This window comes from Rhinopithecus bieti, unplaced genomic scaffold, assembly GCF_001698545.2.
Source record: "Rhinopithecus bieti isolate Rb0 unplaced genomic scaffold, ASM169854v2 scaffold_10354, whole genome shotgun sequence".
In the NCBI taxonomy this organism is placed as follows: Eukaryota; Metazoa; Chordata; class Mammalia; order Primates; family Cercopithecidae; genus Rhinopithecus; species Rhinopithecus bieti.
In genome coordinates, this window is record NW_016806491.1 from 843,964 (window position 1) to 860,095 (window position 16,132).

The 16,132-nt window shown below is 43.1% G+C and overlaps 1 protein-coding gene across 10 annotated transcripts in view; it reads right to left on the reverse strand.

Moving 5' to 3' along the window:
* Positions 1 to 16,132, reverse strand: part of ANKRD6 (ankyrin repeat domain 6) — a 211,739-nt gene that overhangs the window by 54,582 nt on the left and 141,025 nt on the right. The window lies entirely within an intron of this gene.

The following is a 16,132-nucleotide window of genomic DNA, read 5'->3' on the forward strand; positions in this document are numbered from 1 at the left end:
CCCCATTTCTACAAAAAGTAAAAAAAAATTAGCCTGGCATGGTGGTGCGTACCTGTGGACCCAGCTCTTTGGCAGGCTGAGGTGGATCTCTTGAGGCAAGGAGTTCAAGACCAGCTTGGTCAATTAATATAGCAAGAGACCACCCCCACCATCTCTACAAAAAAAAATTTTTTTAAATTGTCTGGGCCTGGCCTGACAATTCTCCTTCAAAACAGTTGTAACATCTTACTGGTTTCCTCTTTAATTAATGAGTTAAATAAAATGTTAACACACGTTCATTTTATAACTTTCTCAGAATTAGCACCATATGTCAATTTTCCACAGAGATTTTTTTATGATAAACTACAAAAGCCTAAGTTTTCCCAGTTGAGATTTTCTTCCTACAGGGTTATGCTTCTAGCTATTGTAGAACACAAGCAGATTTTGTTTGACCTGCCATGTAACCGTATACCCTCAATGCCCTGTTTGTTTCAGTGAAGAGACACCTGCTCCACACAGTGTGTGGATGCGCTAACTCAGAGCAGAACCAAGCACTGCAGCAGCCCTGCATGGGCTCCTGCCCTTGCTCTGGATGTGAGAACACACTGGAGTACTTGGGGTCAGAATAAAAGACCCAGGTGTCTTGGGAGGGAACTCCATTTTCCATTTGGGAATGGGGGATGGGGAAGCAGAGGAGAGGTGTGGAGATCCCCCTCTTCTATTCTCCTCCCATCAGCCACTCCCCCACTTTTCCCTTTGATTCCCAGGTAGCTGGCCCCAGACTCAACCCAGAGAAAATTCTACGAAACGCATGCTGAAGTGAGGAGGAACCGAGGCCACACAGGTCAAATGCACCTTAGCAGAGAGCTCCTGGAGAGAAGGCTAGAAAGGTAAGATGAGCTCAGATGGTGAAGGGCCAGGAGAGGCAGCAGACAGAGCCCAGTGTACCTACCACTGGCATCATGTGTTTAAAGGTCAGTCCCGTCGGGCCCCTCACACATGCTGGTGGAGTGTAGACTGGCACAACTTCTCTGCAGAGCAATTTAGCTCTAGCTGTCAAAATTGCAAGGGGATGCATGCTCTGACTCAGAAGTACCATTTAGAGAAATCTATCACACAAATATAATCGTACTGTGCAATAAGACCTCCGAACAGAGTCACTGCAGCATGCTTTGTAAGGGCAGGAGATTAACATAATCTAAATGCCCATCAATAGGGGATTGGTTAAGCCAATTAAAATGAAGAAGGAGAGTATAGTATCCCACAATTTGTATAAAATGGGGAAACACACAGAGCTACATCTACTTGCATGTATGGACGTAAGTATCACAGGAACAATGTAAGAAGCAGGTAAGACAGGTGCCTTCAGTGAGGGAAACACTAAGTGGTGGGGGCAGCATGGGAGGAGGACTAGGCAAACTTTGTGCCTTCTGTAGTAGAATCATTACCTACTCCAATTAAAATAAGTGTATGGGGTCCTCTGGAAGGAGCATGCTATACACAACACATTCTCCCAAGTGAAACGTTTTACCTGACCAACCACCTTGTAAGTGTCAACTTCCCCCACATCCTGGGGAGTGACAGCTTAAAGCAAATGACTAGGAACCAGCAGGCTGGCAAACATGAGTTCAGGCTACGCCATTCTGGTAAGTTCTTTTTTTTTTTTTTTTTTTTTTTTTTGAGACGGAGTCTCGCTCTGTCACCCGGGCTGGAGTGCAGTGGCCAGATCTCAGCTCACTGCAAGCTCCGCCTCCCGGGTTTACGCCATTCTCCTGCCTCAGCCTCCGGAGTAGCTGGGACTACAGGCGCCCGCCACTTCGCCCGGCTAGATTTTTTGTACTTTTTTTTTTAGTAGAGACGGGGTTTCACCGTGTTATCCAGGATGGTCTCGATCTCCTGACCTCGTGATCCACCCGTCTCGGCCTCCCAAAGTGCTGGGATTACAGGCTTGAGCCACCGCGCCCGGCCCATTCTGGTAAGTTCTAACATTAAACACAAACCCAGGAAATCAAAAGCAAAGCAAATGACCACCATGAAAGATCCTTCCTTTCCACTGCTCCCCTGCCTTGGGACACCAGTGTCGCAAACCCTGCGTGGAAGTGAGGTTTTGTTGAAACTGGAAACAGGTTTCAGAGCAGGAAGCCCAGCGAGTGGCAGCAGGAGAGCCTCCCAGTGCAGAGCCTGTTCTCACTGTGTTTTTTGAGGCCATGAATGTATACCATTTATTGACTTCCAGCGTTCCCTTGAAAGTGGCTGCCAGAAAATATTTCCAGCCAGTCATCCTCTTCATTTCTGTAAACACCATCAGGTGCTCACGCTGGGGAACGTTACTACTTTACTACAGTGGAACTCTTTGCATTTCCCTTTTTAAAAGTTGGAAGTTTATACTGGAGTACAGCAGTTACCAGCATGGGGAGACAACACGATGCAAAACCCCCACAGGAACCACAAGCAACCTACAAAGGACTTATTCAGCCTCCCAAAGCTTCTGTTTCCTCATCTGTAACAATTGTACTTAGGAGAGTTATCTTTAAAAAAAAAATCAAGTTTCTTGAGGTATAATTTCCATTCAACAAAATTCACTTTTTTAAAGTATGCACTTTCATATGGTTGGATAAATGTATATGGCCAACCCCACAAACAAAATATGGAAGATTTTCATCCCCCCAACCCAAAATTCCTTCCTGCTCCTTTGCAGTCAATCATTTCCCACCATCTCCAGCCTTAGCAATCACTGATCTATTTTCTGTCCCTATAATTTTGACTCTTCTAGTAAGCCTGGAAGATACTAGTATGTCTGGAAATCAGGCAGCAAAAGTCCTTCAACTTTGTTGTTCAACGTTGCTTTGGCTATTCTAGGTCTCTTGCATTTCATATAAATTTTAGAATCAGCTTCTCAACTTCTACTCCAAAAAGCTGATAGTTTTATTAAATGTTGGACATTGAGCTAAACACTTTGTCATCTCATTTAGCCTTTTTTTTTTTTTTTTTTTTGAGACAGGGTCTTGCTCTGTGGCCCAGGCTGGAGTACAGTGGCACTATCTTGGATTCCTGCAGCTTCCGCCTCCTGGGTTCAAGCGATTCTCCTGCTTCAGGCTCCCAAGTAGCTGGGATTACAGGCGTGCAGTGCAGTGCACCACCACACACGACTAATTTTTGTATTTTCAGTAGAGATGGAGTTTCACTAGTCTCGAATTCCTGGCCTCAAGAGATCCACCAGCCTTGGCCTCCCAAAGTGCTGGGATTACAGACTTGAGCCACCGAGCCCGGCCTTCATTTAGTCTTGATAGCAATCTCATGAAGTCGAGATTATCCTCATTTTTTCAGATGAAAACACTGAATGGCCTTGGACCACAGCTCTTAGCATTGTTGCATTGTCAGAATCCCCTCAGTGCCTACTACATTTGACAGACTGTGTGCTGAGCACTATTCTAAGTAGTTTGCATATATTGATTCAGTTAGTGCTTAAATAACCTAATGAGGTAGCTACTATTATTTAATCCTCATTTTAGAGGTGATGATATGATGCACAGAGATAAAGTAATTTCCTCAAAACCATAGAGCTAGTAAATATCGTTGGCATTTGAAACAAAGCACCTGGCTCCTGCATCCACGCTCATACCTTCTATACTACACCGCCTTCATCAGGAATTTCTGAACTTGCGATAAAACTCTGGGAATGGTGTGCAGGAGGCAAGGACAGGGGAGGAGAAAAGTCCCTTTGGTCCACCCTGCAGACAGCCTCTTTCTCTGTCTGCACTGAGGGGTGGTCAGCATAGTGGTGGAAGGACAGGGACTATGGAGGCGCTGGAAACAAGGGTCAAGAGTGTCCTACATGTGGGCCTCAGGACCACACAAAGCCAGTTCCTTCCCAGGGCTAGCACCTATTGCTGCTTTGGTCATGGGCAAGTTACTTTCTGCCTGGCACCTCCCTTTCCTTATTGGCATCTCAGAGATAAGAGCACCAGCTTGGCAGAGCTGAGGATTTCAACCAGATAGTATATGGCAAGCACCTGGCCCACTGCTGGTACAGGCACTCAACACATATTTTTAAACTTGACTTTATATTTGACAAAGTACAAAATTAATATATGCTTATTTTAATAACTGAAACAATACAATGAAAAAAAATCAGGCCGGATGCAGTGGCTCATGCCTGTGATCCCAGCACTTTGGGAGGCCAAGGTGGGCAGATCACTTGAAGCCAGGAGTTTGAAATCAGCCTGGGTAATATGACAAAACCCCATCTCTACCAAAAATACAAAAATTAGCCGGGTGTGGTGGTGCACACCTGTAGTCCCAGCTACTCAGGAGGCTGAGGCAGGAGAATCGCTTGAACCCGGGAGGTGGAGGTTACAGTGAGCCGAGATTCTGCCACTGCACACCAGCCTGACCAAAAGAGCGTGACTCTGTTAAAAAACAAATAAAGTGGGGGGGGAAAGGGGAAAAAAAAAAAAGCTAATCATCTTCCTTGCTAGGTAGCCAAAGTTAACAGTCTCATGTGTCCCATGTGGTTCTCCTGGCTCACACAAATGCAGGCATACATTTGTGGAGAGAAGTAGACTTGCCTCTTTAAACTGAAGTATATCACACCATATGGTCTCCATGCTACCTGCCCTGTTGCACCTCCTGAGTTTTCTGCTTGCCCATTCTGCAGAGAACTCTGGGGGTCTCACTTTCTATGAACAAGCTCTTTGAGGCCCTGGGGTTTGTGCTTAATTATCTAAATTCCAACTTCATTACTTGGGAAGAGTGATAGGTATCAAATGGAGATGAATTTTATGAATGAAATTGAATTTTCTTCTTAACCAACTTGTATCAAACAACCTTTGTCTACTTCCTTTTGGAGAAGATAGAAACTTTGGTAAAACATTCCAAGGACCAGCTTTTTTGTTGTTTTGTTTTTTGAGACAGGATCTCCCTCTGATGCCCAGGCTGGAGTGCAGTGGCACAATCATGGCTCACTGCAGCCTCAACCGCCTGAGCTCAAGCAATCCTCCCACCTCAGCCTCCTATGTAGCTAGGACTACAGGTGTGCATCACCATGCCCAGCTAATTTTTTATTTTCTGTAGAGACAGGGTCTCACTATGTTGCCCAGGCTAACCAGCTTCTTAACAGTTCTAGGAAAAGATACTCTGCCTGGGGACTCCTAGAGGCTCTCAACTCTAATGTTATGGCCAACGCTTGGCACTGAGGGGCAATGCAGAGGGTTTATCCAGATGACAAAACTCCTGTTGGTATTGAGGTAACAAAATTAAGCTGTATCAGAAGGTATTTGACTAAAGCACAAGGGAACGGGAGAGAATATGTTCATTTATAAAACCAGAGCATTCTTGCAAAGAAAAAATATATCCCATTTGTTTGTTTTAGTATCAAATATCTCAAGCAGTGCCTGCAGGGGCAACTAGAAAGACACAGAGTTGAGAGAAGTTAGGAAGCATAATGAGCCTCACTTGGTCACTGACAGGAAGCATAAGTGGAGGGATGTCAAAGACCCAAAAGAAAAAAGGATGGCTTTGGGCTTCTGCTTGAGGTGTGCACAAATGGGGCTCCCTTGTACTGATAAAGGAACCTTGGGAAGAGGACCAGGCCTCAGGAGGGGTTGCAGCTTCCAGCGTGGGCACTTCAATATGAACCTGTGGATTCTGCATATAAAGATGCCCAGGAAGGCTGGGCATGGTGGCTCATGACTGTAGTCCCTGTTACCTGGGAGGAGAATCACTTGAGTCCAGAAGTTTAGGACCAGCCTGGGCAATATAGTGAGACTCTTGTCTCAAAAAAAAAAAAAAGAAATTAAAAATGCCCATGAAGGCAGCTGGCCATGGGGATCAGGAGACAGGGCCAAGTCAGAGATGGAGACATGGTGACTAGTCTTGAGCTGGAATAGCCAAGTGGGTGTACAGAGGGAGAGCAGATGAGTGCAGAGGGCCTGAGGAAAGCCAATTTTAGAGGCAGGAAGAGCAAAAGGAGATGGAGAAGGCACCTTGGGGAGGAAAACCAGGAGGCAGAGCTGACAGACCCAAGGGGAGCTTCAGGGATAGGAGTGCAGGCAACAGTATCAAATTCTAGCCTGTCTCACCAAGAATGCAAGCTCCGGTGAGGACCAAGATGTTTTTTCCTGTCTTGTTCACCAGTACACAGCTGAAGCTCAAAATATATTGCCTAAATGAGGGAAGGAACAGGTGACTTGGGTGAAAGGAGTAGCAGAAAAGTGAAGGGTCATGAGCCTGAATTATTGTCTCTAATAATTTGCTCCAGAGATATGTCAGACTTCTCAGCATATCCAGTGCTTTTGTCAGATTACCTGTTCCAGCTGAAAATGTGTTTGTCAACATGGTGAAGTACAACCGGTCTAAATATGAAAGTTGTGCAAATGGAAAATCATAGTTCTTAGTGAGACTTTCTCTTAAAACATGAGTTTTAAATTCTTACGTGTAGTTCCCACATCAATTTCTAGCTCCCAACCCCACTTGCTCTGAAGACATGTCCTGTGCATGACAAGCCCACCCTTACTTAGTGAACAACATACTGGAACCATCCATTACGAGCTGAAGTAAACTCTCCAGGACAGAAGAGATGCCCTTATCTGTGGCAGAGAAAATGTCCATGGGAGCCAGGAAATTTCAGTTCCCGTCTGAACTCTGGCATGCCCTATTAGAACAAGTCACTTTCCTTCTGTGACTTCATTTCCTCTCAAGGGAAACCATATATATCTTACAAGGCTCTGGGGACAAGCAACATATATGTGAAAATAATTTGGAAATGTTTTATACAAGTACAATCCCATTATTGGGATCTCGCTTATTTTTTTTTAAGTACCTGAGCCGATTGAGCTCCCAGTCAATAAAACATTTGCAGATTATATCCACCATGTGTCAGGTGCCAAGGAGTATGCTCTAATAAGCAGCAGCCCACAGGAAGTTCACAATCTAAACTTACAAACCACAGAGTGGAAACATGATGGTTACCAGTGTTAGGGCTCAAAAAACAATACCCCAAAAGGAAGGCCTCAGGAACAAAGTTTTTTCTGACCTCTTCCTGCCCTCCTATCTCTGGCCCCTCAACTCCTACCCAGAGGCTAACCACAGAAACTAGAATCCCTCTTCCCCCAAGGCAGGTCGTAGAAACCAGAACCTCCTACCCCTAAAGCCAGCCATAAAACTTAAAAATATTACTCTAACCTTCCCCCCCTCCCCTTTCTGTGTAAAAGCAGGCCATAAATAAATTATCTGACCTAGTTGACTGTAGGTCTTAACACTCCATTCCAGAGAGGGGCCTGCCTCATACCCAGAAGGCAGGAATGCTCAGCTCAGAAGGGCCAAGAAGACCATAGACAGACAGGCCTTGCTGGGTTTCCCATGCAATCAGCATTAGATCATGCCCTTTTTGTCCAATCATGTTTCTACATGGCTGTCCACACTCTTTTGAACCTAAGCATTAAAATGGACAATTTCCCCTGAATTTTTGGGTCTTCATTCTGAAGGCTCCTGTGTGTACATGTTAAATACGTTTTTATGCCTCTAATACAATTTATCTGCCGTTTGTATGTTGATTTTCAGTGAGCCTTTAAGGGCCAGGGGAACTTTCCTCCTTGCCTCCTATGGGAGCAACGACTCTCACTCTGGAACTAGATGGCCAGGGTTTGAATACCAGTTTTGACACTTTCTAAGGGAAACCTAGGGCAGGTTACCTGATCATTCCTTGCCTCAGTTTCCTCATCTGTAAAATGGGGATAATAGCCATGGTGAGGTTTAAAAGATTTAATTGTTGTAGAGCTCCTACAAGAGTACCTAATACTCTGCAATTGCTATCAAAGTGTAAGAAATTTACAGTCAATAACCTTATTCCCCTCATTCAGCATAGATGGGGTCTACTATGTGAGTACCTTGCTAGGCACTGAAAGAGTTAAAAAATAATCAATATTTTACATCCACTTAGATTTTTTTTTTCTCTGTCGCCCAGGCTGGAGTGCAGTGGTGCGATCTCGGCTCACTGGGAGCTCCACCTCCCGGGTTCATGCCATTCTCCTGCCTCAGCCTCCCAAGTAGCTGGGACTACAGGCACCCACCACCATGCCCGGCTAATTTTTTGTATTTTTTAGTAGAGACGGGGTTTCACCATGTTAGCCAGGATGGTCTCGATCTCCTGACCTCGTGATCTGCCCGCCTCGGCCTCCCAAAGTGCTGGGATTACAGGCGTGAGCCACCGTGCCCGGCCCACTTAGCTTTTATAACTATGGCAACATGTGCTATCACATTTAGTGCTTACAAAAACTCTGTAAGGTTTGTGAGGAAATTGAGACTCCTGACATGATTGGCCTAATCCGTGGTTCTGAGGTAGGGACAATTTTGTTGCTCAGGGGATGTCTGTCAATGTCCAGAGACATTTTTGGTTGTCAAAATCCAAGGGAAGGAAGTACTACTGGCATCTACAGCAAGAAGCCACGGATGCTGCTAAATACCCTACAATGCACAGCACAGCCCCAGCAGCACAGGATGATCTGGCCCAAAATGTCAGTGATGTTGCTGAGGATGAGCAACCCTGGTCTACATTAATAAGTCATTAATAAGCAGCAGAACAGGCGCCTATACCAAGGTCTTTGGCTTCCAAATTCAGTGCCTTTCTCCTCTGTCAAACACAGATAAATGAAAGAGAGACACTATGACCCTGGTCACAGTGATGATGCGGTGGGGAGTTCTGAGCACCCACAGAGCAGTATGAAGGACAGAGTGCATAGAGAACAAGGTTCCATCAATTAGGAGGAGAGCAAATTCCATCCAGGGTACCATTCACTGGGTGGACTTCATGTTGGTGGTGGCTCCTGAGCTGAGTCCTGAATGGGCAGGTCCTTCAAGGGGCAGAGTGGATGCAAAAGGCCTTTCAGAAGGCAGTTGCAAGGAACACTATAAGCTGAGTTTCCCAACAGCAACACTGTAAGCTCAAAGATGAGGCACTGCCTTTGACGTTCTTAGGCAAAATAATTATCTGCCTAGGTTTCTATACCAAATTGTCACTTAAGCAAGAGGGTAGAATAAGGATTTTTAGACATGCAGACTCTCAAAAAATTTATGCCCATATTCCCTTTCTTAGGAAGATATCAAAGAACATGCAGTATCAAAGTTAGAATGACATGGGTTCCAGCAAACAGGGGATCTAATACAGGGGAGAGGTGAAAGGACTTCTCAGGATGACTGCAGAACTAGAGAGCAACCCAGGTCAATCAGAAGAAGGATAAATGACTCCAGAGGGGATATCCCCAGGAAGAAACTTGGGCTGATAAATATGTAATAGGTTTACTCACGGAGAATTGCACTGAGAACAGTTTCACAGTTATTGGATAGTAGATGAAACACTTACCAGTAAGTTTAAATCAAATTAAACAAGTGAAAAAATCAGGGTAACTATCAACTCCAGGAAAAATAATAAGCTATATATTTTTTAAAATGTAACCATGTATATTTTTTTAAATGTAATCATTCTCAGCTAACCAGTGAGCAGCATTTACATAGTCACGATAATTATACATCTGATTTTAAATTGTGATATTTTGGGAGGCTGAGGCAGTAGGATCGCATAAGCCCAGGAGGTTGCTCATTATTATCAGTTAGGCATGGTGGAACACATGCCTGTAGTACCAGCTACTCAGGAGGCTGAGGCAGGAGGACTGCTTGAGCCCAGGAGGTTAAGGCTGCAGTGAGCCGTGTTCGCGCCACTGCACTCCAGCATAGGTGACAAAGTAAAGTTCTGTGTCAAAACAAACAAAAAAACTGTGATATATAGTCACAACAATTTTGAGAAGAACAAAGTTGAAGAGCTCACACTTTCTGAATTCAAAACACATTAAAAGCTACAGTAATCAAAACAGTTGGTATTAGAATAAAGACATATAAACCTGTGAAATAGAATAGAAAGCATAGAAATAAACCTTCATGTATATGGTCAAATGATCTTCAGCAAAGATGCCAAGACCACTCAATGGGAAAAGGATAGTCTCCTCAACAAGTGGTCCTGGGAAAGCCGGATGCCCACATGCAAACAAATGAAGATGGACTCTCACCTTACGCTATATAAAAAATTAACTCAAAATGGAATAAAAGCCTAAACATAAGATCCAAAGCTATAAAGCTTCTACAAGGGGAAAAACTTCATGATGTTGGATCTGGCAATGTTTTCTTGGATATGACAATAAAAGCACAGGCAATAAAAGCAAAAATAGACAAATGGGACACCAAGCTTGAAAACGTCTGTGCATCAAAGAACACAATCAGCAGAGTAAAAAGACAAGCTACAAACAATGAGATACAACTGTACAGCTATTAGAACGATCAAAATCCAGAACATTGAAACACCAAATACTGGTGAGAATGTGGAGCAACAGGAAATCTCATTCATTGCTGCTGGGAATGCAGCAGTTTGGCAGTTTCTTATAAAACAAAACCCTCTTACCATGCGATCCAGCAATTGTACTCCTTGGTATCTAATGAAAAAAGTTGAAAATGTATGTCCACACAAAAAACTGCACATGAATGTTTACAGCAGCTTTACTCATAATTACCAAAATTTGGAAGCAACCAAGATGTTCTTCAGTAGGTGAATGCTTCCAAAACTGCAGTATATCCATACAATGGAAGATTTTTCAGTCCTAAAAGGAAATGAACTATCAAGCCATGAAAAGGCATGGAAGAACCTTAAATGCATATTACTAAGTGAAAGAAGCCAATATAAAAAGGCCAAATATTGTATGATTCCAACAATATGACATTCTGTAAAAGGTAAAACTATGGAGACAGTAAGAAGACACAGTGGTTGCCAGGGATTGGGGTGGGAGGAGGGAAGGGAATAAACAGGTGAAGCACAGAGGATCTTTAGAGCAGTAAAAATAATCTATATGATACTATACTTGTGGATGTATGTCATTATACATTTTTCCAAATCCATAGAATGTATAAGAATGAGCCGTAATGTAAACTATGGACTTTGGGTGATAATGATGTGTCAGTATAGACTCATCAGTTGTAACAAATGTATCACTCTGGTGGGGGATGTTGATAATGGGGTAGGTTAAACATGTTTAGGGGCGGGAGATATATGGGAAATCTCTGGACCTTCCTCTCAATTTTGTTGTAAATCTGAAACGGCTCTAAAAAAGTACTTCTAAAGGTAACCATAGAATGAGAAAAAATGTTGCAAATCAAATATATGATAAAGGATTAATATCTAGAATATATTAAGAACTCATATTTATATCTTATATGTATCTTTTAAGATATATCTAAGATTAATATCTATTATATTAGGGATATAATAGGATTATATTAAGAACTCATATTTATATCTTATATATATCTTTTAAGGATATAAATATAAGAGTCTTAATATATTTACAGATATTAATCCTTCTAATTATTATTAATTATATAATTAGACATATAAGATATATATTAAGATATAATACTCTGAATATATATATTAAAATAATATACTTACAGAACTCAACCACCCAAAAATCAAAATAACCAGATTTAAACAATAGGCAAAGGACTTGAATAGACATTTCTGCCAAAGATGATATATCAAAATGGCAAACAAGCACAATAAAAAGACGATTAACATCATAATAATGCAGAGACGTGCAAATCAAACGCACAGCGAGATATCACCGCGTCACACCCCATTTAGGAAAGGTCAGTAATAAGCAGGCAGCCATTTTGGGAGCAAAGAAGGGTGGATGAGCGAGGTCAGAGATTGAGACCATCCTTGGCTTACAATGGTAAAAACCTCGTAAAATTAGCCGGGAGAGCCATTGTGCCAGCAGCCTGTAATCCCAGCTACTCAGGAGGCCCCTGAGGCAGGAGAAATTGGCATGAACTCCGGAGGCGGAGCTTGCAGTGAGCCAAGTCGCACGACTGGCACTCCAGCCTGGCAAGCAAACAACACTGTCTCAAACAAACAAACCAACAAACAAACAAAAAAAAAAACAGAAGATAGTATTGGCAAGGATGTGAAAAAGTGGGACGACCCTTGGTGCAGCCATTGGTAGCATTGTAAAATGGTGCAACAGCCCATGAAAATCATATACGAAGTTACCGCAAAACTTTTTCTTTCGCTTTTTCGCTTTCTCTCGCCCTCCCAGCCTCCCCTCCCCCTCTCCCTCTTCTCCTCTTCTCTTCCTTTCTTTCTTTTGCGAAGACGGAGTCTTGCTCTGTCGCCCGGGCGGTGTGGGCAGTGGCCCCGGATCTCAGCTCACCGGCAAGGCTCCGCCTCCCTTGGGTTTATGCCATTCTCACTGCCTCAAGCCTCCCCGAGTCGAGCCTGGGGTAGCTACAGGCCGCCCTGCGCACCTCGCCTGGCTAAGTTTTTTGTATTTTTTAGTAAAGAGACGGGGTTTTCAACCATGTTAGCCAGCATGGTCTCAATCTCCTGACCTCGTGATCTGCCCGTCTTGGCCCCTCAAAGTGCTGGGATTACAGGCTTCAGCCACCGCGCCCGGCCAACCCAAAACTTTAAAAGTGGAACTACCATATTTCACTTCTGATTATATAACCAAAAGATATGAAAGCAAGGACTCAAACACCCATGTACACCCATGTTCATACAGCATTATTCACAACAGGCAAAAGGCAGTAGCAACCCAAGTGCCCATCAGTGGATGAAGGGATAAACCAGATGTGACATATACGTAAAATGGATTATTATTCAGCCTTAACAAGGAATGAAATTCTGGTACATGCTACAACACGAGTGAATCTTGAAAACATGCTAAGTGCAATAAGCTAGTCACAAAAGGACAATATAGTATGATTCCACTTATTTGAGGTGCGGCTAACCGTCAAATTCAGAGACAGGAGGTAGAATGGTGGATGCCAGGGTCTGGGAGGAGAAAATGAGAAGTTAGTGTTTAATCGGTATAGAGCTGCAGTTGGGGAAGATGAAAAATTTCTGAAGATGGATGGTGGTGATGGTTGCACAACAATGTGAATGTACTTAATGTCACTGAACTATACATTTAAGAATGGTTGAAGTAGTACATTTCGTATGTATATTTTACCACAATAAATAAATTTTAAAAATATAAGAGAAAGGCTGAGCATGGTGGCTCATTCATGTAATTCCAACACTTTGGGAGGCTGAAGAGGGAGGATCACTTGAGTCCAGGAGTTCGAGACCAGCCTGGGCAACATAGGGAGACCTTGCCTTAACAATTAAAAGTGTGCATGCCTGTAGTCCCAGCTACACAGGGAGCTGAGGTAGGAGGACTGCTTGAGCCTAGGAGGTAGAGGCTACAGTGAGCCATGTTCATGCCACTGCATTCCAGCCTGGGTGACAGAGGGGAGCGTATCTTAAATAAATTACATATATATATATATATACACACACACACACACACACATATACACATGAGTATAACATAAATAAAATGTTAAACTTGACTTCATTTAAAAAATTAAACTGATGAATCAGATGGTCAACATATATATTCATTGGAAATATGGAGACAAATACCAGAAAAGAAATATCTAGGAAGTTGAAAGTTGTTTCTTCACAGCGTAAATGGAGTGGGCTAAGAATCGCTGTTTTTATTAAAAACCTTTAGCAGTATTTGAACTAATAGTTTCAAAATTCCAATGGGCATGGGTTACTTTGATAAAGATAACCATGAAAAAGCAAATGACGTATAAAAAAAGACAGACAAGCACTGGTGAGAATGTAGAGAAACCGAAACCCTCATACATTGCTGGTGGAACGTAAAATGGTACAGGTATTCTGGAAAATAGCTTGGCAGTTTCTTATAACGTGTTAAACAGATTTGCCATACGACCTTGCAATTCCACTCCTAGGAATATACTCTAGAGAACTGAAAACATATTTCCAACACAAAAACTTGTATATAAATTTTCACAAAAGCATTATGCATCATAGCCCCAAACTGGAATCAACCACAAATGTCCATCAACTGATAAAGAGATAAACAGAATGTGGTATACGTATACAATGGATTATTACTCAGCCATGAAAAGGAATGAAGTATTGATACATGCTACAACAGAGATGAACCTTGAAAACTTTATGCTAAGTGAGAGAAGTCACAAACAAAAGACCACATACCATATGATTCTATTTATATCAAATGCCTAGAAAAGGTAAGTTTATAGAGACAAAAAGTAGATTCATAGTTGCCAGGAGCTGGGGGTGGGAATGGGGAGTGACAGCTAACGGGTATGATGATTTTTATTGGAAGCCAGGTGCGGTGGTTCATGCCTGTAATCCCAGCGCTTTGGGAGGCCGAGGCGGGTGGATCACCTGAGATCAGGAGTTCGACACCAGCCTGGCCCAACACAGTGAAACCCAATCTCTACTAGAAATACAAAAATTAGGCAGGCATGGTGGTATGTGCCTGTAGTCCCAGCTACATGGGAGGCTGAGGCACAAGAATCACTTGAACCTGGGAGTTGAAGGTTGCAGTGAGCTGAGGATTTGTGCCATTGTACTCCTGCCTGGGCAACAGATGGAGAGACTGTCTCAAAATATATATATTTTTTAATTGTGATGATAGAAATGTTCTAATATTTGAATGTGCTTGTATCAGTCTTCTCAGGCTGCCAGAACAAGAGATTCGTTCCTCAGTTCTGGAGGCTGGGATGCGTGAGTTCAGGGTACCCACATGGTCAGGTTCTAGTTGGGGCCCTTTTCCTAGCTTGCTGATGACCACCTTCTCACTGTGTCCTCACATAGCAGGGAGGGAGAGAGATAGCACACCCTGGTGCCTCTTCTTACATAGAAACTAATTTTATCACAAGGACCCCACTCTCATGACCCCATTTAAACCTAATTACTTCCCAAAGGCCCTATCTCTAAATACCATTAGGGATTAGGATTGAAACAAATGAATTTGGGGGAGAAACAATTCAGTGCATAGCAGTGGTGGTGTAAATACACTAGAAATTATTGAATTGTACAATTAAAATAGGTGAATTTAATGTACGTACATTATATCTTAATAAAGCTGTTTATAAAATAGCAAATAATTAAGTCTATTTATAGAAGAAAAGTTGCAGACTATGCCCTAAGTGCATTAAGTAAGTTGTTATTGTAACAATCTGAAAAGCTGACATTATTATCCCTCTTTTACAGATAAGAAACTGAGGCTCAAAGAAATTAAGCAACTTGTACAATTAGCAAACAAAGCAGAGTTAAAATCTGGGAGCATGTGCCCTAACTACAGAGTTCCACGCTTTCTCCCATTTGTGATTGTCTGGGCCCTGGAAAGTGCTATGAATAGATCACACGAGCTCTGAGTTAAGGCTCCCTTCACCCTCAGTTCCAAACAATCCAATCACCATTTATGTGCAGACGCCTGTTCACCTCCATGGGGACCTATAAGTAGCTCAAGACCTCTCTGGAGGCCGGCATAGAATGTGAAGATTGCATATAAGTAAACATGAAAATAGGAGCTGATCAATCTGCCACAGGAGGTCAGAAGTTAACAGATGACCCTCTGTGAAAATTAAACTTTGCCCCTCTTCACAGCTCTTTCTGGGGAGGTCTGGAGGGTGGGCTTCGGAGCCAGACTCTGTGAGTATAAGTTGCATTTCCACCACTCAGCGGGCTGAGGGACCCTGGGCAAGTTTCCCCACCTCCAAAATGGGAATGAGAAGAGAATCTCTTCTAGAGGGCTGTAAAGTGCTTACAGCAATACTAGGATAGGGTTCAATAAGTGCTTGCTATCCCAGTGTATTTAAACTCTCCAACTGGCTGCGCAGAGCCTGCCTTTTCTTGGCTTTGCTACAAAACTGCCTTTGGGCAGTACGGTTTCTCATCTTTCATAGCCTTCTCTGTTGGCGCTGGGTAAGCAATGCCCTCCAAAGCTTACCACACATCTTCACTGACCCACATGAAATCAAAGCCTATAGAGGTTGTAGCAGTCATCTGGTCCAGGCCGTCATCATACAGACAGGGACAAAGAGACTCTGCACAGGGGAGGGGCTGTGCACAAGCTGGTCCACCTCCCCAGGAGGCCCATCTAACATGATTATCGCACACTCTGTCCAGTAAGCTTTTGTGTCCCAACTTCTCCCAAGAGATCTCCTCTCCATTTGGCTAAAGAAATAGGTGAGAAAAGCCACCATGATTTTAAAGACTGTCAAATGCTAA